The sequence below is a fragment of the Lactuca virosa genome, chromosome 9 (assembly GCF_052849685.1).
Source record: "Lactuca virosa cultivar CGN04683 chromosome 9, Lactuca_virosa_CGN04683_v6, whole genome shotgun sequence".
NCBI classification, from domain to species: Eukaryota; Viridiplantae; Streptophyta; class Magnoliopsida; order Asterales; family Asteraceae; genus Lactuca; species Lactuca virosa.
The window spans coordinates 149,240,445-149,251,723 of record NC_136434.1 but is presented as its reverse complement, the minus strand read 5'-3'; positions in this window follow the sequence as shown (position 1 = coordinate 149,251,723).

Genomic DNA, 11,279 nt, shown 5'->3' with positions numbered 1-11,279 from the left:
GACCCAACTGTTTACGATGCTCTACGAGATGGGATACACTGATGTTCTTACCATCATGATGAAGGTTAAGAAATCATGTTTGCCCCCCCAATGGAATGGATTGCTTACTCTTCTCAACAAGGGTTTGGCGGAGAGGGTTGCTGGGTCAGATGGTACCAGTAAAGGTTTTCTGACCATTCTCTATGGTCTTTACAATGGGATTAATCTCGACTACGGGTCGATCATTTGGTCGCAATTGGTTCAAAGTCTCAACACTTCGACGAGACATTCTGAGATTTCATGTGGACATTTCTGGACAATCGTCACACGCAGGGCCATTGATACTTTGCAGATTCCAGTCATGAAGGTGTTGGGTTATGAGCATTCTAACACTCCTAAGTGTACATGCAACCCTAAATACCTTGGATCTATGTTTTCTCTATTATACATACAATTATGAACATCCAAGGTATTATCCTAATCTAGCATACAAAATAATAAATATAACAAGATAGAATACATACCTCTTTGATGTAGAATGTCTTCATGAAGCTTGAGTGCCTAGTGCCCCAAGTGTGACACCTCAAATGGTTCACACAACACCAAATACACTTGGAATAACTTGAGAGAAACTTGAACACTCCTTGAAATCGTTTAGCCCTCACACTCACACATTAGTGCATGATTTCTTGAGCCATGGGATTCTTTTATATGGTGGCTATTAGGGTTACACCATGTAACTCATAACTTTACCCATTCCTTATGCTCCATGGATTTTAACCTCCATGGAGTATCCATGGGTCACCCCATGGACTTAGTCCAACATAAGGAATCTTGGATCACAAGCCCACATATATAAGAATGAATGATTTACACAATCAACCCATATATTTAATTAGTCTCCTTTTGATCACTTAATTAATTCCAAATTAATTCTTGATCAATACTAATTAAATAACCTTATTAATATATTAGAACTTATAATATATTAACCAACCTTAAGTGTTATTTCTCTCATTATAGTCTATCCAAATGCATGGTGCCATGCAACCCAAATGGACCATGCCGGGTCGGGTCAAGTCTTACCAATTATAGTTATGGACTTAGACATTAATCCAACAGTCTCCCACTTGGATAAGTCTAAAACTATTATTGTGTATGACTTCAGGAACCGATCAGCAATCGTAGCTCTCAAAAGCTTCTGTCGAACTCTGACCTTGTCGATGACTTGTCCATTAGATAAGGGATCATATATTCCTCCATTCTAGATATCATATGGACCGAGACATGGATTATCAATCATTCTCTCTGTCCATTTGTTGTTTCCCGATTTCCGATTCATGATGACTGACTGATTGAACAAATCAAATCAGTCCTGGCTTGGCCAAGCACTCACATGTATCATCTTTAAATCATCGAGGGGCCCATAGATATCGCTTTTATCCCGAAGGTAAAAGGAATGGATAAACTTCGACTCATATGGCTTGTTCTACTACTTTGAATCATACACAAAGGCACGTTTTATAACATCGAGTTACCAATGCGTTTTCGTGCAATCAATGTATAACCAACTCATAGTAACAACTCATATCTCTAGGTTTGAAGAATATAAGATATTATCGTCTCATGATCACTCGTGATAAAATCCATGAAGTGATTCAAATGAGCGCGGGTTGAATCCAATACTCAGAACTTATGAGCACTCATGAGTGTTGTAACACAACTTTGTCCACCAACTTGGACCTCTACAAACCAACCCATGACAGTCTTGATTCATATCTACTTCCAACATATGACCGACTGTGGATGGTTTGAATAACTTAATCATTCAGGAAGAGCGACTTAGTTATTCTGGAAGTCAAAACATGCAAAGTGAAACACAAGAATAAATGAATCAAATATGGTATCAAACCCTATGAATATAAATAAACACTTTTATTTATCACCATACTGATTACTCATTATTCATTGTTTTGGTTTTATCAACTTTATACTTGAATTTAAAACAATAGTTGTCCCATGCTCCAAGCATGTACACTATGTTTTCTAAACACTAGTCATGCCATACACCAAGTATGCATACTATGTTTTTCTATGATCTTTACTTTGTAAAATAGATCAATTGAACATCACTCCAATGATCCTCTTTTCACAGTCCCAAATCCTTACTGCAAATGCAAGAATTCCAAATTCATGCCATTTACTGAAATCTGTTAGATTCTAAACTTATACGCATTGATCGTCTTAATGATTATGCACAAAGTCAGAAAGACTTGACAACAATCATTACAGAGCATTCCAAAGGAGATCAGCTCCTTGGAAACACCCTTCTTTCATTAAGTTTCCTAATCTTACACAGATTGAATAATTTCTAACTTTGAAACATTTCCATATTCCATTTTGACTATCACTTCTGAACAAGAGTTGCCTCCTTACAGATTATGTCAATATGGTCCTTCCAGAATTAACATTATACTTCCAACTGTCCTTGAGCAACCAATCTTTGGTAAACCTTAGATTGTCCTCGACAATTGCTTAATCATTTTAGTCATATCCAATTCTAGACCTTTTCCCTTCATAATGCCCCAGACATTTGGAAAATTTTAGAAACGATGAAAATAGTACATGTAATCGATCCTATATCCGAAGCATATGGGACACGATTCATGATGTCTCACATAAAGACTAAACCAGTCTTTTGCTATAATATTTCCATTTCAATTTGCCAAGTTCTCAAAATTCAGATTATGAAAAGGGATGCCGTAATCATAATCGAATTTTAGAACGCAAATAATGGACCCATATATAGAATTTCCTTATGTTGAGCCATTCCAACATGAAATTCATATATATATCCTTGATTAAATACGATTAAAATCTCAATCTAAACTTTTAGAATTGAAATGAAGTATAATTTCCTCTCCCTTAATTATAGCAAAACAACTTTTTCAACCCCTGCAACCTCACGAATTGAAACTTTTGTTTTCTATAATTAACATTGCTAACTTGCAACCTTTGTCATAATTATCATGCTCCCACTAACATGATGATTATTAGCATAACACTTATGCTCCCACTAGCTTTGACATGTACTCAGAAATCAGCTGACTTTCTTACCAAAGTTCAGATTTCTGATACTAGATTGTTTTGATAAAACTTTATCAAAATCATACACCTCTCTTAGATAGCTCACATGTGTGTCTAAACAATTTTAGAACTATGAAAAGGGATGCCGTAATCATAGTATCAATTGTTTAGACCTTTTCCACTTCTCACAAGTCCATGTTAGTGTGCCGGTAAACCACACACGCTCCACTAACGACTTTGAGAATGCAAATATCACAATTGCTATCTAGCTAAAATCTACTTAGTGAAAGTGTTTCCTCACCATCATTTTCATGAATCGGAGAGAAACCTTATGACACTTAGATTTAATAGTGTATGTGTTCTTATCCATGTGAATTTGTCAAAACCATAATCACAAGACAAGGTTAGTGACAAATCCAAACTCATATTGATTAAACTTGTGCAATCTTAAATTCTTGCCATTTGGCAGCTCAGGTGCCTGCCATTGCTTCCAAGTAGTTGTGCAACCAATTGAGAACTCTCAGAACTCCTATGCAAATCCAACTTGAATAGGCACAAAAATTTCAACACGATAGGTTATAAACCTCAAGTCGTGTGCTAGTGAAGGACTTTAGGTTTTATTCTTGATTAAGTCTTGAAACTTTCAAGAGCTTTAAGACTCCCACTGTCATCTTGACATATAAGACTCCCTTGTCAAATATTCAAGAGATAGTGCGGATTCTTTATCAAGACTAACACTTTACACAATTGGCCTAAGTTGGTCTCTGTTTTATCCAAAACATCACAACTTACCAATTTCAAATGTACAAGAGTAGATAACCTTTTACTCTTACATTTGACTAGTGTTAACAAACCCTCTTTAAGATATGTCACTCAAGTTACAATCTTGGAGTATGACTCTAAGAATTGTTTTGGAACGAAGTATGACTCATCTTTTTGATTTAACCATTTCAACAATTCATGACTCCTCTTCTTAGTCATAAGAATGCACTAAGATGAATTTAGAGGACCAATTGTGATATGGTATCTTAATCATTAAGATGATCATAAACATGATACTAAAGTACTCTCCCATCTTTTCAGATTTGAGAAACTATTATCTTTCTGCCATACTTTGATTCTTCTTATTCGTTCTGTCTCACATTGAAACTTCTCCAATGCTACAGACTTATACTTAAACTTATAAGTATAACCATATTTACTGAACTTAAGTAAATCATGACGAATAGTCTTCTTGATCTTTTGTGGTGGACTTGACCAGTGCATAAGAATGTGTACTCGATCCCTTAGTCCTTTCCTTATTCACATAAGGAATTAGTCTTAATTTTCCAAGCTGAAAGTTCTCATTCATCATACTATACAACTTGCATGATTCCAAGTTTCGGTCCAATTGAACCTTGGGTGATGAGAATCTTTCCTTATTTGGTAATATTAGACACTACCACAACCGAAAGAATCAAATCCATTTTCCAATATTGCTATTAATGGAATCTTATAAGCAACAACTTTTCATAAATGCCATTGTAAGGATACTTAAAATAAATAAAATCAAAACCTTTTCCTTTTATTTTAAAACTTTGCGAAAAAACTTATCCTTACAATCCATATGAAAACCTTGTTGTTATCTATTCCTAAGCAATATAAATATCATAACTCTTAAGTAATAGCCCAAAATTCTGATCACCGAACCATGCGATTGAAATCCATCTTCGCGATCAGAATCAGCATGTACTTAATAGAGTTAGACAATAGACTTTACCTGAAGTAGAGCCAAACTTATTGACTTTAACATCCTTAGGTAAATTTGGCAGCTTCGTAACCAATGCCCCTTCCTTTGGCAATAGTTACATATGGACCCTTGATAATGGGACTATCTCAGACTTCGCCTCTCTCTTTACCATTGGGTCAACCGAGTTGACTATGGCCGATCCCTTTCCATTGGGAAGAGAGAGCTTTACTGGATATCCAATGTCATCATTGTCAATGTCCATAGCGTTTTAGGAAGTTGATCTTAGCAAATAGATAAGATCATTAAGGGTCTTGTCTTAGTCTGTTTCATAGGATTCCCAAAAGAACTCACTATGTGACTTAGAAAGTAGTTGAGCCACCAACTTTCTCAAGACTTTGACACCCAACTCTCCCGGCTTGTCAATATGTGACTACATCTCCAAGATGTGATCACACCTAGACCTTGCCTTGCCAATAGGGCTTGAGTGACCTTAAACTTTTTAGGAACTTGTGGGTTAGGGAGAATAATTGGAGGAGGTGAAAGAAGTATGATATCCATGGGACATCATCTTTATTTAGGAAAGCTTGTTTCAAGAGATTTGGGAAGATCATAAATGTCTAGACCAGACATCTTTTTGGGAGATATTCAAGATAGTTGATTTAAAGTCCTTAATATGACACCCAATATGAAATATTAAGGCTAGGACCCAACAAACTATTTTATAACTTAGAAGAGGGATGCCGTAATCCAAGCTATAAAATATTTGAAGGTAGGTGAATGACGATTCACCAATTTCCACCATGAAAAACGAAATAATTTATTAGGTTTTAATTGGATTTGAAAGTCCTAGATCTTTGAGATTCATTGAACTGTTCAAAGGCATGTTTCAATCTCGAGTGTGCCCTTCAGGTTTTGTGACTGGGATGCCGAGGATCACAAAACAAGGTGTGAATAACCATGCAAATATACTTGGTACCCTTAATATTTACCCCTTAATCAGTGTGTTGGTTAACCACACACGCTCCACCGATACTATGATAAATATTAAGTTACCCTTTGCCTACCTTGTTAAGTCCAGGTTAGTGTGCCGGTTAACCACACACGCTCCACTAACGACTTAAGCAAAGTGCAAAGTGTAATTTCATGGGTTAGCACCAAATTCACATTTTCCTAAGTAACTAAGATTGGGTATTAATAAGAGTTTAGTTACTTAGTATTTATCATTAATACTTTTAATGAAAGGAGAATTATAGTCCTTGTCCTACCCGTTCGTCTAACGACCCTCCACCAGTCAAGGAAGCGGTGGATAAGAGTGAACACCCATTAAACTGTCATTTTATAGGCAGTAACCTTATACCCCCCTTATAGACCGACTTCGTGAATGAGGCCTACTAACGGTAAGACTGACTTTACTCTTATACATATATATAAATATTATTAACTTATAATATTATAAAGTATAAGGGTTGAATTTTAACTTTTAAAATTCTAAGGGCTAACTTGGAATTAAAGTATTCATAAGTGAAAACTTTTCAAATTCCAAAACTTGAGGGCAAGTTTTGAAACTATTCAAAACTAATTAATTCCATAACTTATGAGTTTAAAGTAGTTTTAATTAAAAAAAAAACTCTTCAAGTTCCATAACTTGAGGACAAGTTATGGAAGACTTTAAACTAATTAATAAAAAAATAACTTTTTTTTATTGTAACTTATGGAACTAATTAAGGTTACACTTTTTTTTTTTTAATTTAATGAAGAGACTCTTGAACCTCCATAACTTGAGGACAAGTTATGGAGTCATAAAACCATTTAATTAGAACTAGACTCTTCATTTTGTAACCTTTGCCAACTTTTATGAGTTTTATGATTCTTAAATGTGACTTTTCATATAACTTGAGGACAAGTTACAAAAACACACTTTGGAATCAACTCTTAGATTAAAATGGATTGAAAACAACTATTTCACACAACTTTTCTATTAATCTAAGAACCTCATAAGAACAAGATAATTCAAATCATCAATCTTCAAGAAATTAGCATGAACATACAAACTAATACAAATCTTGAAATTATGACAATTATCTTAGAAATTGGATTAGCATGAACATTACCACATCAAAAACAAGTTTATAAGTCCAAAAACATCTTAGGGTAATGTTCCTAGTCCAATTCCAGCCAAAACAATCGAATATATGCATCCAACTCGATTTTTCAGCTACTTTTGCAAGTATAACAAGAAAACAAGCCTAGACTCTGATACCACTGTTGGGTTATGAGCATTCTAACACTCCTAAGTGTACATGCAACCCTAAATACCTTGGATCTATGTTTTCTCTATTATACATACAATTATGAACATCCAAGGTATTATCCTAATCTAGCATACAAAATAATAAATATAACAAGATAGAATACATACCTCTTTGATGTAGAATGTCTTCATGAAGCTTGAGTGCCTAGTGCCCCAAGTGTGACACCTCAAATGGTTCACACAACACCAAATACACTTGGAATAACTTCAGAGAAACTTGAACACTCCTTGAAATCGTTTAGCCCTCACACTCACACATTAGTGCATGATTTCTTGAGCCATGGGATTCTTTTATATGGTGGCTATTAGGGTTACACCATGTAACTCATAACTTTACCCATTCCTTATGCTCCATGGATTTTAACCTCCATGGAGTATCCATGGGTCACCCCATGGACTTAGTCCAACATAAGGAATCTTGGATCACAAGCCCACATATATAAGAATGAATGATTTACACAATCAACCCATATATTTAATTAGTCTCCTTTTGATCACTTAATTAATTCCAAATTAATTCTTGATAAATACTAATTAAATAACCTTATTAATATATTAGAACTTATAATATATTAACCAACCTTAAGTGTTATTTCTCTCATTATAGTCTATCCAAATGCATGATGCCATGCAACCCAAATGGACCATGCCGGGTCGGGTCAAGTCTTACTAATTATAGGTATGGACTTAGACATTAATCCAACATAAGGATGCATTGGTCTCTTCTGTGGCTACTTTTCATACGAAGAAGATCATCTTCTCTGATGCCACAAAGTTCTCCCACAATGGTTCAATACCTGAAACGATGTACAGGTGTGTGTCAGCCGAAAGTAAACTAATGGTTGATTACCGAAAGCTTCCTCCCAAAGGACCGAGAGTACTGACTCCTGAACAGCAGGCTGCTTTAGATGATGTGGAGAAGCCTGCCAACTGAGGTAAAAGGACAACTACCAAGAAAGTGACAACCGAAGGTCCTTCGACTAACCCTACCAAGTCTAAAAAGCGAAAGGCTGAAAAGGGTGATTCCTCGGCTCCAAAGAAGATTAAGAAGATGGCAAAGAAATCCAAAAGTCCTTCTCCTTCCAGCTCAGACAATGATGAGGAGCGCTCGGCAGATGAGGAAGAGGAAGTTCAGCATCATGGTTCACCGAGAGGTAATACACCTCCTCGTTCTTCAACTCCAACTGAACCACTTCATGACAAGATTCCAACACCTCCTCCATCTCCACCGAAAACCACTATTCCAGTTTCGGTTGCTCCTATTCCACCACCTACTACATCTCAAACCACAACTTCTATTCCACCACCACCACCAGTTAGTACCGTACCAATTTCTCCTACTCCCTTACCACCTCCTATCATTTCCCAAGCAACTACCACCACTACAACCGAACCGACAGTTAACGTCAACGTATCTGATACGGGGGCGAATACTGAAACCGAACCTCTTGTTACTTCCAAACCTCTTTCACCCTCACCTTCAACCGATTCCGGTGATACTCTTGGTGGTGATAATGTTGAGTTTGACTCGACTTATTACAGTCCTTATCGGCTTCCAACAGACGAAGATGAAGAGGCTCCTGTCACTAGACAACAAGTGCAGGGTCTAGATGAGAAACTTGATCAATTGCTTGCCTCTACAAAGACGTATAATGATGTGGTGCTCAAGGCTTTTTTGGACACCGCTTTTGAGCAATATACTGGGGCAATTGACAAATCGACGAAGGCCGTTGAAGCTTCCACTTCTTCTTGTAAGAAGGCCACTACTGAAGTTGCAGAACTTGTTCACAGTTCTCAGATTTTTCTTGAATCCCTCAAAGGTCATGCTGATTCAAATGCAGCTAAAGTGAATGCTTCAGTTGATTCTTTATCCAAGTCACTTCAAGAGGAGCAAGCTAAATTTGAGAATGTTCGTTCTTCCATTCAAGCTGAGAACACCTCTCTTCTTAGCTCGGTGAATTCTAGGCTTGAAACACTCCAGGCTGATTTAGCAAAGGAGAGTGCATTAAGGGAGGATCTTGCACTTCAAACCTCTACTATTGAAGTTCAGAAAGTTCAATTGGCTCAAGCTGAAAGGGAGCTTTCATTATTGAAGACTGAGCGAGCTGTATTCCGGAGTTGTGTTGGTGATGTCAAGAATATGCTAACCGATATTCTCAGTGCTCATGATCCGATACTTACACTGACCATCAGGAATCATCTGACTTCCAAGCTTCTTCCTGCCCTTGCACTGTTACATGAAATGAAGGGTGTTTCGGAGAGATTCGTACCTCCAAAACAAGGGGGAGAAGGTGTTAAAACTACTCAACCGAAGGTCACTGTTAAAACCGAACCGAAGGGTAATGAAGCTTCGGGTTCTAGTAATCAAGATAAGAAAAAGGGATTGGATGATCATAGTGATGAAGAAGAAGAAACAATTGCTGAGGCCCTGAAGCGAAAGAAAAGGGATAAAGAATTGGATGAAACCCTTCGGGTTGCGAAGGAAGCTGAAGAAAGGGAGCGAAAGAACAAAGAAGAGCAAGATGCCTTAAACTGCAAAAAGGCCTTGTTTCCTCTTTGGACTAGAGAAATGCTCATCAAAGAGGCAATAGAGTTTCCAAGCGTATACTGGCTGGAACCTGTAGCTTCTTTTGATTGTGAGAATTCAAGGGACTCACAGTTTGATATTCCTATAACACGAAAGGCATTTACTTTTCATTGCTTTGATTCAACTGTTCAAGTTTCCTCACCTCACCCTAAAGTTGATCGTGAACTTATTGATTTTTATCTCAAGTCCGTTCAGCCTCAGTACCTGACATGGAGTGCTCAGAAGATTATAACTGTCAAGGTACTGAAACCTTCGCCTGCAGGGAAGTTTATAAATGTCAATTTCAAAATCACCCGAGGTTCAGACAACTCGGTTTCGGTTATATCCCTGGCAGATCTTCCAAATTTGAATCCTCATGATTGGATCTTGTTGTTTAATATATTGGTCACCAATACGAAAGAATATGAGCCAATCCTGGATCATCTAAAGAGGATGTTGGTCTCCTATATCCATGAAGTAGCTGTAATGGATCAGGAGATAGCTAAAGTTATGAATAAGAAACTCACTGTAAAGCCAACAGCGAAACCTGAAGATGTGAATAAAATGAAGATGGGTCAAATTGATTCTAAACATCTCACAGTGATGTTCACAAGAGGCGAAGCCAACAGATTTCTTTTCGCTCTTGTTGACAATCATCTGTTCTCAACGGACTGCTTAGAGCACATAATTAGTATCATCCATCGGTGCAAGCAGAACTCTGAGGCAGACAAGAAGAACTTCACGGACATGCTTCGGTGGTATATCACGTTTCGTCATACTCTTTTGGCCATCATACCTAAGGTGTTCAACACTGTCAAGAAGTCTTCTATAGCTCAACCGAACTGAGCTTTCGGCTCCATTGACACAAAGGGGGAGATTGTTGGGTATTTTATATTGCGTCATGGGCTTAGTATTGTATATCCGGATTGGGCCTGTCCATCCGTGATTATTATGTAGGGTTTAGCTATAAATAGTGCATGCATGTATGCCTTAGAAACTAACGTGATTATAATTATTATTGCTTTGTAACCCTAAACACCTCTACAGTCGAAGTTCTTAATCGAGCTCTTCTGAGGTGTTAAAGTTTAATCATTCGACATCAGTTAAACCATTCCTGTGTTCTTCATTACGTCATTTATTGTTTATCTGCTTAGAATCTATCGATCCAACAAGAACTTTGTTCTAACAAGTCGTTTTCGACCCCTATTATCTCTAAATTGACTAGCCCGGATCTATGGGCGTTACAATTATCTCCCCCTTAGGATGATTACGTCCCGGAATCATCAACGAAACAGGGCTCACATGTTATCTGTTCATCCTAAGTAATAACCGTAACTTTGATGTTTCTTCGAACGTGTATTTAACTTCTGATCTTCTTGACTACAAGCGGTGCTTGATCTTGCACCCGTTCTCTATGTCTTGTTAGACTTTCAATCATGACCTTCATGTCACAACCTCGCTCTTTATCAGAGACTCCTTCTTCTTCTTAAAAAACTTAAGTTAAGTTTATCTGATTTCCACGATAGCCTGATGGGTCACGTCCTAATGAACTCTCATCGTATGTTGCAACGCTCAGACTCAGGTCTCTTAGAGTCATATTCTAGAAT